The sequence below is a fragment of the Bos indicus genome, chromosome 25, assembly GCF_029378745.1.
Source record: "Bos indicus isolate NIAB-ARS_2022 breed Sahiwal x Tharparkar chromosome 25, NIAB-ARS_B.indTharparkar_mat_pri_1.0, whole genome shotgun sequence".
Taxonomy (NCBI): Eukaryota; Metazoa; Chordata; class Mammalia; order Artiodactyla; family Bovidae; genus Bos; species Bos indicus.
Window position 1 is genome coordinate 18,438,042 of NC_091784.1, and position 15,499 is coordinate 18,453,540.

Consider the following 15,499-nt stretch of genomic DNA (forward strand, 5'->3'; position numbering starts at 1 on the left):
GTAATGGCACAAGTCTTTGAATAATTTATTCCTAACTTTAAGATTGTGTTAATGATCATTTCCTCTTTAATGATAGTTCTCCTAAGAGAACTAATTTATGTAATCCATCCAGGACCCCGGGTCAGTTATACAGGTAGGTCTTTTCTCCGGTTAATTTTAGCTAAGGGCATCCTACCCAGGCAGTGATTATTCAAGAAGCACTTCAGAAATCAAATAGAAAACCTAGAACATTTCTTATCCTAAGTAATTAATCTTTCCATTTTCTCTTGCTCTCCAGTTCAGTTCAGTTCATTCACTCAGTTGTGTCCGGCTGGCCTCCCTGTCCATCACCAACTCCTGGAGTTCACTCAGACTCACATCCATCGAGTCAGTGATGCCATCCAGCCATCTCATCCTCTGTCGTCCCCTTCTCCTCCTGCCCCAATCCCTCCCAGCATCAGAGTCTTTTCCAATGAGTCAACTCTTCGCATGAGGTGGCCAAAGTACTGGACTTTCAGCTTTAGCATCATTCCTTCCAAAGAAATCCCAGGGCTGATCTCCTTCAGAATGGACTGGTTGGATGTCCTTGCAGTCCAAGGGACTCTCAAGAGTCTTCTCCAACACCACAGTTCAAAACCATCAATTCTTCGGCACTCAGCTTTCTTCACAGTCCAGCTCTCACATCCACACATGACCACTGGAAAAACCATAGCCTTGACGAGACGGACCTTAGTTGGCAAAGTAATGTCCCTGCTTTTGAATATGCTATCTAGCTTGGTCATAACTTTCCTTCCAAGGAGTAAGCGTCTTTTAATTTCATGGCTGCAGTCACCATCTGCAGTGATTTTGGAGCCCCCAAAATAAAGTCTGACACTGTTTCCACTGTTTCCCCATCTATTTCCCATGAAGTGATGGGACCAGATGCCATGATCTTTGTTTTCCGAATGCTGAGTTTTAAGCCAACTTTTTCAGTCTCCTCTTTCACTTTCATCAAGAGGCTTTTTAGTTCCTCTTCACTTTCTGCCATAAGGGTGGTGTCATCTGCATATCTGAGGTTATTGATATTTCTCCTGGCAATCTTGATTCCAGCTTGTGCTTCCTCCAGCCCAGCGTTTCTCATGATGTACTCTGCACAGAAGTTAAATAAGCAGGGTGACAATATACAGCCTTGATGTACTCCTTTTCCTATTTGGAACCAGTCTGTTGTTCCATGTCCAGTCCTAACTGTTGCTTCCTGACCTGCATATAGGTTTCTCAAGAGGCAGGTCAGGTGGTCTGGTATTCCCATCTCTTGAAGAATTTCCCACAGTTGATTGTGATCCACACAGTCAAAGGCTTTGGCATAGTCAATAAAACAGAAATAGATGTTTTTCTGGAACTCTAGCTTTTTTGATGATCCAGCGGATGTTGGCAATTTGATCTCTGGTTCCTTTGCCTTTTCTAAAACTAGCTTGAATATCTGGAAGTTTATAGTTCATGTATTGCTGAAGCCTAGCTTGGAGAATTTTGAGCATTACTTTACTAGCGTGTGAGATGAGTCAGTTGTGCAGTAGTTTGAGCATTCTTTGACATTGCCTTTCTTTGGGATTGGAATGAAAACAGACCTTTTCCAATCCTGTGGCCACTGCTGAGTTTTCCAAATTTGCTGGCATACTGAGTGCAGCACTTTCACAGCATCATCTTTCAGGATTTGAAATAGCTCAGTTGGAATTCCGTCACCTCCACTAGCTTTGTTCATAGTGTTGCTTCCTAAGGCCCACTTGACTTCACACTCCAGGATGTCTGGCTCTAGGTGAATGATCACACCATCGTGATTATCTAGGTCGTGAAGATCTTTTTCGTATAGTTCTTCTGTGTATTCTTGTCGCCTCTTCTTAATATCTTCTGCTTCTGTTAAGTCCATACCATTTCTGTCCTTCATCGAGCCCATCTTTGCATGAAATGTTCCCTTGGTATCTCTAATTTTCTTGAAGAGATCTCTAGTCTTTCCCATTCTGTTGTTTTCCTCTATTTCTTTGCATTGATTGCTGAGGAAGGCTTTCTTATCTCTTCTTGCTATTCTTTGGAACTCTGCATTCAGAAGCTTGTATCTTTCCTTTTCTCCTTTGCTTTTCACTTCTCTTCTTTTCACAGCTATTTGTAAGGCCTCCCCAGACAGCCATTTTGCTTTTTTGCATTTCTTTTCCATGGGGATGGTCTTGATCCCTGTCTCCTGTACAATGTCACGAACCTCAGTCCATAGTTCATCAGGCACTCACTGTGTCTATCAGATCTAGGCCCTTAAATCTATTTCTCACTTCCACTGTATAATCATAAGGGATTTGATTTAGGTCATACCCGAATGGTCTAGTGGTTTTCCCTACTTTCTTCAATTTAAGTCTGAATTTGGCAACAAGGAGTTCATGGTCTGAGCCATAGTCAGCTCCTGGTCTTGTTTTTGGTGACTGTATAGAGCTTCTCCATCTTTGGCTGCAAAGAATATAATCAATCTGATTTCGGTGTTGACCATCTGGTGATGTCCGTGTGTAGAGTCTTCTCTTGTGTTGTTGGAAGAGGGTGTTTGCTATGACCAGTGCCTTTTCTTGGCAAAACTCTATTATTTGCCCTGCTTCATTCCGTATTCCAAGGCCAAATTTGCCTGTTACTCCAGGTGTTTCTTGATTTCCTACTTTTGCATTCCAGTCCCCTATAATGAAAAGGACATCTTTTTTGGGTGTTAGTTCTAAAAGGTCTTGTAGTATTTATAGAACCGTTCAACTTCAGCTTCTTCAGTGTTACTGGTTGGGGTATAGACTTGGATTACTATGATACTGAATGGTTTGCCTTGGAAACAAACAGAGATCATTCTGTCGTTTTTGAGATTGCATCCAAGTACTGCATTTTGGACTCTTTTGTTGACCATGATGGCTACTCCATTTCTTCTGAGGGATTCCTGCCCGCAGTAGTAGATATAATGGTCATCTGAGTTAAATTCACCCATTCCAGTCCATTTGAGTTCGCTGATTCCTAGAATGTCAGTGTTCACTCTTGCCATCTCTTGTTTGACCACTTCCAATTTGCCTTGATTCATGGACCTGACATTCCAGGCTGCTATGCAGTATTGCTCTTTACAGCATCAGACCTTGCTTCTATCACCAGTCACATCCACAACTGAGTATTCTTTTTGCTTTGGCTACATCCCTTCATTCTTTCTGGAGTTATTTCTCCACTGATCTCCAGTAGCATATTGGGCATCTACTGACCTGGGGAGTTCCTCCTTCAGTATCTTGCTCTCCACCTAGCCCCAAAGGTCATTATGTCTTATAACCAAACTTTTCTAAATTTTAACTTTTAGTTATATGCATCAATTCTACATTTAAAATATTAGAACATGACAGATAAAGTTAACACTCTCTTTGACCACCATTCTAATCCGAGTCTTATCACAGAATTAATGTTTGGTCTATATTTCATCCCTCCATATTCTTAAAATTAGTTATTTAACTATATAAACAGATTATATCATACAAAATTAGTAGTATTATTTTATGGGAACTGTTTATCATCAATGATAAAGCAATAATGACCAAAGTGTGAAGTGAAAGGGTTAATTGGTCAGTCATATCCGACTCTCTGACCCCATGGATTGTAACCTGCAAAGTTGCTCTGTCCATGGAATTCTCCAGGCAAAAATACTGGAGTGAGTTGCCATTCCCTTATCCAGGGGATATTCCCAACCCAGAGATCGAACCCAGGTCTCTTGCATTGCAGGCAGACTTTTTGCTATCTGAGCCACCAGGGAAGCCCTAATAATGATGACAACTAACATTTATTGAGTGCTATATCACTGGTCTCAGCATTTAATACTAATGAACTAACTTGATCCTTGTAACAATGCTATTACCAGCCCTATTTTGCAGATGAGAAAATTTATGCATTATCCTGCAACTTGCTTTTATTTGACTAAAATACATTTTGAGATCTAGCCATGTTTATTTAATTACATCTGATTCATGCCTTTGATATCTTTATAGTATATGTCATTTCTAGATTTGCATTATTTGTTCATTCATATAATACATGTTTATTGAGTACTACTGTGTGCCAAACATCATTCTAGGTGTTGGAGATAGAGTGGTGAACAAAGCAGCTAAAACTCCTGCCTTAATGGAGCTTATGTTCTGGTGGAGGATGATAGACAATTAGCAAATAAATAAGTGTACTATAAATAGTTGCTTATAGGGAAAAATAAAGCAGAGTGGGATAAAGCAGATGGGGATAGAGTATTGAGGGGGACCTAACTTTATATCACGTGGTCAGGAAACACCTTACTTGGAAGATGACATTTAAGTAATGAACCATAATTTTAAGCCAAAAGTGGAAGAATGACTACTCAATTTAGAGAGAATAATATTTAACCTATTCTTTGGAAATGTTTTCACATCAGCCCTTTGTAAGAACAATGTCAGGAAACTGAGGCACCAGGAAATTAAGCAAGATTTGTAAAATCCCGTATCAAACAGAGTATGAAACACGAAATTAGACACTTAGCCCACAAATATCACATCTTTTGCTTAAATCCACCTTTCTGGGGAATGCTAAATTGAATAGATTCTTGGCTGACTTTCTCAGTTTTGAGAGTTTGAAAGACTCCAGGTATTACTAGTTTTTAAAAATCTGAAACTATACATTAAAAGGAGTATGATACTAGAAGATCTTGTTTCTTATTAAGCTTCTAAGCTTGTACCTAATTTAGTCCACTATGAAAATGAAAAGCCTTTGTTGACTATAAATGATCAGTAAGTGAAGGATTTACATATGTTTTTCTAAGACAAGGGTTTTTGATATCATTCTCCAAGTTGAAAATGAAACATTTTTTCACTTGCAATAACCAATGAAAAAGAATCTGAAAAATAAGAGAATTTCTCCAACTGAGTTCTCTCAAATCCCTAGTTATTTACTGTACAAATAACCTAAATTTAAAATTGTTGCTAACTTCCGCTGGCAGCTCATATAAATATACTGCAAAGTAGCAATTGCAAGCATATCAACTGGACTCCACAGGAACAAAAACATAAGAGCTCTTGATTTAAATGGTGTTTGTTCTCTGCTTTACAAAGGGATGCCCAGAGCATGATAAAAATTTAAATGATACTAATCTAATTTGATGCAATAAATATTTATTGAACACCTCCCAAATGCAACGCAGAGCTTGGTGCTGTGGAGAAACAGAGATAAATAAAATATGGCTCCGACCCTTGGGGTGAGAGAGAGGTGTTTACAACTAGCTATAGATTCTGTAGTGAGTGTTGTAAAACAGATGTTAACAAAGCATTATAGGGAAATGCAGATGTACAAGACCATGTATGCTCCACCCACTCCACCCCCCCAGCAGGCCTGGCACCAGTCACGTGGGGCTAGTGCTGGTTGGTGCCCAGGATTGGTCTTGAAGAGGCCAGACCTCAGGGGCTACATCCTTCTTGGGAATGCTCGTGAGCAGGGAGAGCAGAGAGCCAGGTAAGGTAGGAGATGATCTCTACTCCAGGTTTCCCCAGCCTCAGCCTTACTGACATTTGATTGTTGTTGTTGTCATTTGTGTGTGTGTGTGTGGTCAATCGCTCAGTCCGGTTGGACTCTTTGTGACTCTATGGGCCACCAGGCTCCTCTGTCTGTGGGATTCTCCAGGCAAGAATACTGGAGTGGGTTGCCATTTCCTACTCCAAGGGATCTTCCCAACCCAGGGATCGAACCTGCATCTCCTGCATTGCCAGGCAGATTCTTTACCGCTGAGCCACCTGGGCAGCCCTGCTGACACTTAGCACTGGGTAATTCTTCTTTGGTGGGGGGAAGGGTGGCCTGTACACAATAGCATGTTGCACAGCATCTCCAGCACCCCCACCGCATGCTGGTAGCGCCCCCTGCAGTCATCACCATCGCGCCTGTCTCCATGTGCTGCCAAATGTGGGATGCGGGGAGACAGAAGGGCCCCTGGCTGAGAACTTGTGATTGCATCCAGAGGGAAAAGTGAGAGGAATCTGAGCGGGGAGGGAGAAAAGCTGAGAAAGTTCATGGTCGGTGCTGTCCTGGTCATTCATGTGGATGTGAAGGCATCTGCTGAGAGGGAGGCCCAGGCAGGTTCCGAGGCTCGTGGGGGTGGGGAGGAGACAGCAGCAGCTGCTATGGTGAAACTGATAGGGAACCAACTAGGATAAATAGAGATGGCCCAGCTGATGGTCTGAATTTGTGATGCATACAGCAGCCTGTTTAGGAGATTATTTCCAACAACCCTCTGCAATCCTGGAAAGCGGGTGGAGGAAACAGATGGTTGGGAAGACTCAGGATTGAAGACTGGCAAAGCTAATATAGCAAAAGGTCTAGACTAGGCCCAGAGGATCCTCGGGGAGGGAGAAATTTCCCCCTACCCTTCTAGGTTCTTCTCACTGGTGTAAGAATTAAATTGACAGGAGACAGATTATCAGGAGGAAATCAGACAAAAGTTTCATAACATGTGTCCACGGGAGAGACCTAGAAGAACTGAGTAACTTACTAAAATGGCTGAGACCCTCACCTTAAATACCATCTTCAGCTAAAGACAAAAGAAGATGTTAAGGGTAGGGATCTGGGACTTCAAAGGGGAGGAAGGCAATTGACGCAAAGCTGGAAAAGCAAATGTTTGGTAAATAAATGTTGGAGCAGCCCTGCAGAGACAATGGGCCAGAGAGTGACCTCTGATCTCTATGTTTCCCCACCACACCCCACTCACATTCTCTGCAGACTTATCTGGTGATTAACTCTATTCCAGGCACAGGCCCTCTATCTAAATTCTTTGAGTAGTTAGGAGGAAGGTTGAAGTTTCTTCCTGAGTCTTCTGGGCCTTGATTGTTTTCAGCTCAGAATAACCCTCACGGCACATGGCAAAGAGACATTTTGGGGCTGCAAATTTTATTTGCAGGATCTTAGGGATGGGAAAACATTGTTAACATTTCTAAGAATAATGTCTTACAGTTTTCTCATGAAATACCATATCTTCTGAATTATGTTAATGTTTAACAATCAATTTTTGGAAAGAGAAGGAGCACTACGTGACGTGTTCATGTTGGAAGTAACCAACTTGGAAGCACTAAAATGGGAGTGGTAGGGTCCATACAGTTTTAGAAATTTCAATGAATCTTATTTGAGCCCTGATTCAAAGAAACAAATTAGAAAGAAAAAGTAGGAGGCAACTGGAAATCTGAACACTTAATAAATAATTGATGATATAGGGAATTGTTACACACAATGATTGCATAGTCATGATTAAAAAGTTTACTTTTTAGAGAAACATGCTGAAATACTTATGAACTTATGAATGAAATATGTAACCTTATGATGTCAATGGATGGAGCTGGGGGAAGTTACACTGAGTGACTGAAATGGAGAAGAATATAATTAAGTTTGGATGGTGACCTGGGTTAATTTTTTTTTCTGCTTACTTTAAATATATATATATATATATATATATATATATATATATATTTTTTTTTTTTTTTTGGCCTCACTGTGTGGTATGTGGGATCCTAGTTCCTCAACCAGGGATCGAACCCACACTGGCAACAGGGCAGTCCCAACCACTGGACCACCAAGGAAGTCCTTCTGCCTACTTTTTATATCTGAAATGTTTGATAATAAAACACTAAAAGGAAGAGAAATAACAAGATGCTTCAAAGCTCCTCGTGAGCAGCTGATTGAATAGCGGATGGGCTGTGTCAAGGAGGCATCTATTGACTGGTGGTTAACCGGGAGGGCTGTGGGCTTTTCTCCACTGGAGATGGCTGGAGTGATGGCGGAGGAGACCGAGTTTTCAGGAAAATGGCCCTGGGGTGGGGAGGGGAAGAGTGACAAGTGTGAGCCCAAGTGAGAAGCCTCACGGTGTGAGGAGGCCCCGGTTACCCAGGTTGAGACCTGGCTCCGATCAGACACAGCTCACCAGCCAGTTCCCTTACCTCAGCCTCGTTCTCCCTCCCTGCGGCCCTCCAGTGCCAAATCCAATTTTCCCAGTGACAAGGAGGAGGATTAATATAATCAGAGCCATGGGCTTGCCCTAAAAACATGGCTCCTGGGGAACAAGGAAATGACTTTCTAGGTCAGGTCAGCATAGTAAATCTTTTAGGCTTTGCAGGCCACATCATTTGGTCTCTGTTGTAACAACTCAGCTCCAGACTCGTAGCATGAAAGCAGCCATAGACAATATGCGACACAGGGGCATGGCTGTGTTCCAACACAGCTCTCTTTACAAAAGTAGGTGCTGGGCCATATTTGGCCCCGGGCTCTGGTTTGCTGAGCCCTGTTCTAGATGGACACCAATAACCCAAGTCATAGTCTCATGCAGGAGCGACAAATAATATAAATAGAAGTGAGTAGGTGGAAAAGATGAAAGGACAGGGAAGGTTATGATCAGATCAGGAATTTGGGAAGTTGAGATGTGACGGTCTTCAGGGGCGACCCATTCTAAGATGTGACCGTTCTGTTGGGGGACTGTCACAAAGGAAGATGGGGGTCATGCAATCACACGGCCTGGAGGCCTTGGTGTCGGAGGTGTCATCAGTATGAATAACGACGTATCTGAGAGGCTTATGGGGTGGGTTGAAGAAGATGCTGCATGTGAAATCCAGGGGCTGTCAAGGGTGGAGTAATAATGGTCTGGAAGTCAAAGTGGAGATAGTGCAGTGTAGGGGTTGGGACCCTGGGCTCTGGAATCACAGTTCTGCATACTAAACCGTGCTCTACCATTTCCAGCCATGTGACTCAGCACACATGACTTAAGCTTTCAGAGCCTCAGTTTTTCCATCTGTAAAATGGTCTTTCATCTAAACAAAGCTGGTTCCTTACCTAGGAGAAACTCTGGTGCCAGCTATTAAGGAAATACATCTTTCCCCACTATTGACACATATATGAATGGGTACATTTCAGTTGTTTTGAAGGGAGTTATTTTTAATTTAATTGCTTATCTATTCAGCTAATATTTATTATATGCTTAATTGTGCTCTAAAATCATGAGGCAGGCATTTTCATAAATTGGCTGGCTACCATTTACTGGATGCCTACTATGTGTCATGGAACCATGACACAGACTAACATGGTCATTTGTCTTCATGGACAGATTTTATGCACAGTTGGAATTGCAATGTATGTGGACTTATTTATGCTAATTCAATGTGCTTTTGGCGGAAGGAGAGATAGGGAGAGGGAGAGAAATAGAGAGAAACAAGATCTTTTAAAAATGCAGGCAATTTCCCCTGCATTTACTCTGGAGGTGAAGCATAAAATGGGACACAGTATTTAGCTCTCTCCTTAGTGTCTTCAGTTTTATGTGACACTTACCATATGAGCAGCCTAGAAGGCGACTGCTTCCTTCTGTGTCTGTCTGTCTGCCTACATAACCGACCTACCTACCTACCTACCAACCAAGCATCTATATAGTGTTTATGTGTGTGCTCAGTCGTGTCAGACTCTTTGTGGCCCCACAGACTGTAGCCTGTCAGGCTCCTCTGTCCATGGAATTTTCCAGGCAAGAATACTGGAGTGGGTAGCCATTCCCTTCTCCAGGGGAATCTTCCTCACCGGAGGGTCAAACCCGAGTCTCTCGCTTTGCACACAGTTTCTTTACTGTCTGAGCCACCAGGGAAGCCCTGCTGTTTACTCAGGTACTATTTGAACAGTATATAAATATTACCTAATTTAACCCCCATGACAACCCTACAAAGTGGGAACTATTATTTACCCACTGTGTTAATCAAGTTAGCCTAGACTAGGTTGCAGTTACAAACAACAGCAGAAAGAACAGTTTATTTCATACTTATGCAAAGACTGATACAGGTTGGACAGCCTCTTATAATAAATTAAATTATATTTGGAACATCTCATTTTTGAAGTCACTAAAACAAAAAGAAGAAAAGAATGGAGGAACCACCCTCGTTCTTAATCTTCTCGCCTCTCCTCACAGAGCAAGGCCTCAAAACAGCTGTAAGGAAGGGTGAGATATGTAAGGAAACACTGGAGAGCCCATGGGTTCTAGCTGTGCCGGCAGCAGCCGTATGTCAGAGAAAAAGCTGAGGCGCAGCGATGTACGTTACTTCCCAAGGTCGAAAGCTAGGAAATAGCAGGGGTAGGATTCGGACCGAGGCTGCCTGGCTCCAGAGTCAGTGCTTGTTGGAGCACGACTGCTTACTCCGCCCTTCTGCCTATCACCTGGTACTTAGCGATCAGTACTAAGATGGAAAACACAGGCTACCTGAGACCACTGGAAAGATGCCACGTCTTTATATGGGTAATTTAACGTGTGCCAAGGGAAGGTTTTGGCTAAGTGTGATTTTCATTTTAGGTGTTCATTTTAGAGTCAGCTCCTGTGTCAGATGCCGCTCCTTTGTATATATTATGTGTCGTAGCATTTATTGCCTCAAATAATCTTAACTACCAGCCGAGGGAGCCATCTAAAGTATGAGCCTGGATTTATTTTAATGTTCTGCTTAAATAAATTCTCCCAAGTCCAGCTGTCTTTGAGACTTGACATCATCATATTGTCAGATCACAGCTGGGAGGTCGCGATCATTTCTCACCGGCGGACCAGTAGCTGCCTATTGCTTATCACATAAATGATGGGTCCTTGTCCCATAGGTCCCAATAATTTAATAAGCTCTTCACGCTGCCCATCGCTTTTCAGCTACTCATTTCTTTTCCATGACTCTTTGCTTTAAGATCTGCACTTTTATGTAGCTGTTTTATATAAACATTGACCACCCTTTAAAAATTCTTAGGTTTATACAAATAATGAAATTTTACAATATATAATCTATACATATCTGTTAAACTATACAGTGAAAGGAAACATTTTAAGTCAAGGATCATCATAGAATTAAATAACTCTAGATCTAAGTTCTTTCAAAGGGATGTTTCACTCCAAATGGCAAGACTATGGCTTTTGTCTTCCCCTCTTCATTATTTTGTAGTTTTCATATTGTCTACAGAGTTACATTAAGAACTAAAAAGAATTGCAAAATGAAAGAGTATTTATTCTATTTCATTTCATTCCATTTTCTTGTTGTATTTTAGACATTATGTTTTTTCCAGCCCTGCACTGATTTCCCCCTTCTTTTGGTTACAGTACTCCCTGTGTTTTTGGAAGGATCATCCCTCTCCCCTTCTCAGTTCAAGCACAAAGTGAACTGACTCCACCTCTGGCTCTGGGCTGAGTTTGTGACCCAGTATGTGACCAGAGCAGTGAATTCCCCTGACCACCACGGTTAAATGAGAGACAAGCCCAGAGACAGCCCCAAGATTTTTCAAGAAGCAACCAGGAAAACTTTTCTGTCTTTTCCTCTAGATTTCAAACTTTGAGGTTATAAGCCTTGAGCAGCTGAGGGCAATTATCTAAAGAGACTGTACCTGGGGTAACAGCAGAACTGAGAGGCGGCCAGAGTCTGAGTCCCTACGGCACTGTTTTGAACCTCTCTGACCTCATCTAAAGCGAACTCTACCCCTATTAGTAAAGTGAATTAATAAATACCTTTTTTCTTTTCCTTTTTCAAGATAAATACTCCCCCCCTTTTATTCTGTTTTTGCTTAAGCCATTCTGAGTAAGAGTTATGATACTTGCACGTGAAAGAGCCCTGATATGTTCTCCTACATAATATTTACCCAGCTACCCTCTTGAATTCCATATTAGTCAGCTCTCTCTAGATTTTGCTGTAGTAACAAACAACCCTTACATCTCAATACCTTATAACAACAAAGATTTATTCTTCACCCAGTTTTGTTGGCTATGTTTCCTCTTTGCCCTGCTCCAAGTCTCTTTTCATTCTGGGGCCTGGGAAGGAGGAACAGCACCTTCCTCAGTCCCACGGCAGAGGGAGAAGGGCAACGAGCAACCCAGGCCAATATTACTTCTGCTCACACTTCATTGTTCAGTACAGGGCCCGTGAGAAAGCTCAATATCAGTGTTATAGGGAATTGACACCACCTGCTTCGGGAAAAACTGCAGGCGAATGGAAGAGCAGGGATGCACGATTCTCTTATAGACAAAGGAGTGATAGTTGGGAGAAATGAAACAATCTGCGCATGTTCCAATCAGCCTGAGGAGGGGGGTCTTCATCCCCACCTTTCAGCAGCGGCAGATTACATCATTTCTCCTCTTTTCCTTGCTCCTGTTTGTGAATCCAGTGCTGTCCTCTTTTATTGAATGGAGTCCTGATTTAACCAGCCCATAAGAAACAGTGAAATTGTTTGCTATCATACTAAGAACAGGAAACATTTAACTTTTTATTTTGACCAAAAAGTATTAGTCCAGTTTGCTTGCACAGATCAATCACTAAATAAATACAAGGAACAAAAAGCACGCTGCTGCCTCTCTGGCCCGGTGTCCCTGGGGAAAAGGCTCATGAAAAACATCATTAAAACTGAGACCTTCAATGAAACAAAGATTATGTTATAGAAGAGAAAAGAAAAGTTTGCTTTGGGCGAAATCTCTTTTCAGCTAAGTTCTACCGTTGGATAAAAGAAAAGAAAAATCCTCAATACTTTCAGATTGGTGAAAGGTATCTTATGACCAAAACCCGAGATGAAAACAGAAGACTCACTGTGCCGTTTGAGGACAAACACCAGCGTTTGTAGGATGGTCTGTGCTGAGCTTAAGCGTTTTGTGAGACCCAAAACGCTCATGCCTTCAGAACGGCACAGGAAACGGCATGTATTCTGCACTAAAGATCATAGTTAGATGGTAGCCTGGCAGAAAATTTGTTGTCATGCCCTGTTGAAAGGAAAAAATCCTTTAGATTCATTTTGTCTTATAGAAGATTTCTGTCTCAGTAATTCCAAAGGCCAGAGTATCCTGATAATCTTTTTTTTTTTTTTTTGCTCTTTATGTTAACTTTCATCTTCAAACAGGAAGGAAAGAGAGCTGCTTCCTGAATTCAGGACATGCTGAGTGCCTCCCTCTCACTGGAGGTGTGTCGTGGGGGTGGCCCTTTCCCTGGGGCACACAGTCTGCTTCCTCTCCTTTTTCCTGTCGTTTCTGTGTGGCTCTTTGGGGACAAGCTCTGGGAGCCTGCGTGAGGCAGCATGGCAGACACTTCTGGGTTCCAGTCTGAGCTCTGACATTTAGGAGTTGGAGTATTAGTTTCCTATGACTGTTTGGTAAATTACCACAACCTTGGTGGCTTAAAGCAGCACAGATTTATCTTTTTACAGTTCTGGAGGCTGATGGGACTGCTGCTAAGTCTCTTCAGTCGTGTGTCCGGCTCTGTGTGATCCCATAGACAGCAGCCCACCAGGCTCCCCCGTCCCTGGAGTGGGTTGCCATTTCCTTCTCCAATGCATGAAAGTGAAAAGTGAAAGTGAAGTCGCTCAGTCATGTCTGACCCTCAGCAATCCCATGGCCTACAGCCTTCCAGGCTCCTCCGTCCATGGGATTTTCCAGGCAAGAGTACTGGAGTGGTGTGCCATTGCCTTCGTTCTGGAGGCGGAGGCTAGAAGCCCAAAATCAGTTTCACAGGGCTCAGGTCTGTGTTGACAAGGCTGGTCCCTTCTCGAGACTCTAGGGGAGAATTCTTTTCTTGTCTTTTCTGGTATCTGGAGGCTGCCTGCATCCTGGAAGGCTCCTGACCCTTTCCTTGCATTGCTCTGACCTCTTGTTCCTGTTGTCATGGGGCCTGCTTCTGTAGCAGTATCTCCATTTGCTTCCCTCTCATAAGGACCCTTGTGATTATATCATTAGGCCCACCTAGATAATCCAGGATAATCTCAAAACTATTCATTTAATCACAGCTACAAAGCCTTTTTTGCCATATAAGGGAGTATATGTACACACACACACACACACATATATATATATTCACAGAGTCTGGGGATTGGAGGTGGATGTCTTGGGACCTGTATGCAGCCAACATAATGTATGATGTTAGGTGACCTGGAGCTATCCCTTCACACCTCTGGACCTTACTTCTCTCTTCTGTACTATGGGGATGGTAATAAAACCTACATCATAGGGTTGCTGTGACAGTTAAAAGATGGCATCAGAGTTTTTTTGTTGCAAGCAATGGAAAGTTAAAAGCTACTTGAGAAAAAGGGAATGTATTGAAGGTAAAAAGGTAACCCACAGACACAAAAGGAAATGTAAGGGTCTGGCCTAAGAAGCAGGTTTAGGGACCCAGGGTGTATAGACCCCTCTAGTCTCTGACATTCCACTCAAGATTCCTGTTCCAGGGAAAGGGCATCTGCTTGGCTCACCCTGGGTTTCAGATGCACACCTTGGCCTGGGGATGGCAAGGCGCCGTAACCCACGTTACCCCTGACATGGGGTGGGGAGCAGTCAGAACAAAATCTGAGGGCTGATACCACAAGAAGGGGGAGGGTACGAAAGGCAAATAAAAATGAAAGACAGTCTTACTGCAGAGGGCTTGCGGTAGGTATTCAAAGAATGATAGCTTTTATCTTATCCTTAATCTTAAGAGAATAGTAACCGTTGCTTTGGCAAGATGAAACATGGGGAGCAGCATGACCAGGCAAGAGGAAGACAGAGTTATCTGCCTTTAACCTCAGCTCTGCCACTGATACATTCTGACATTAAGGGAAGCCCTCTGTTTTCTTATCTATAATAATACTTATTCACTCAAAAATGCTTATTGAATGCCTGCCTTTTTCCAGGCACTTTTTCTAGGTACCACAGATACAAGATACCATAGGTACAAGAGACAGAAAGTCTTGGCTCCTGTGGAATTTACCTTGTAAGGACAGACAATAACCAAACTCACAAATAAACATATTGTATAATGTAAAGAAGACCCAAGTGCTTTGAAGAAAAATAAAGCCGAGTAAGTGGATTGAGAGTCACAGGCCTGGGGTAAGAGGTACTAGTGTTTTTAGGGAAGGCAGGGAAGCTCACTTCTCCAAGGAGGTGACACTGACACCTGAATGACACGCGGAGGGAGCCAACTTTATGAAGACTGGAAGGAAGAGTGTTCCAGGCAGAGGAAACAGCCACTGCGAAGTCCCAGAGACAGGAACATGGCCAGTGAGGCACAAAGAGATGAGGGAGGCCGAGAGAATGGGAGGACAAGAGACAGAGAGGCTAGAGAGGCTGCCTCTTTGGTGGGGCCTCGGATGCAGTGATGAAGAGTTTGGATTCTTCTTTTTTTTCTTTTGAGCATGATAGGAAACCACTGGAGGGTTCTGAGCAGAAGAGTGAAGTAATCCAATTTATCTTTTAAAAAGATCACCCTGGCAGCTGGATGGGGAGTTGCATTACTAGTGCGAACAGGGAGGCCAGTGAGCAGGCGCTTGCAGGCAGGAGATGATTGTGGCTTGCAGCGGAGAAGGTGAGAAGAGGTCGGATTTGGGATCTATTTTGATGTTGGATGCGGAGTGACAGAGAGCTAAGGCAAGAATGACTTGGAGATTTCAGGCCCAAGCAAGTAGCTGAATGGGAAACCATTTACTGAAATGCTTTGGGGAAAATTAGAGTTAGATATTGAAAGTTAATAGGTTTACTGAAGAATCACAACTTACTGGG

At 42.7% G+C, this 15,499-nt stretch overlaps 1 protein-coding gene across 2 annotated transcripts in view; it reads left to right on the forward strand.

Annotated features, from left to right (window-relative positions):
• The window catches only part of IQCK (IQ motif containing K), a 161,499-nt gene that overhangs the window by 53,557 nt on the left and 92,443 nt on the right, over positions 1-15,499 (forward strand). The gene's annotated exons all lie outside the window — the stretch shown is intronic.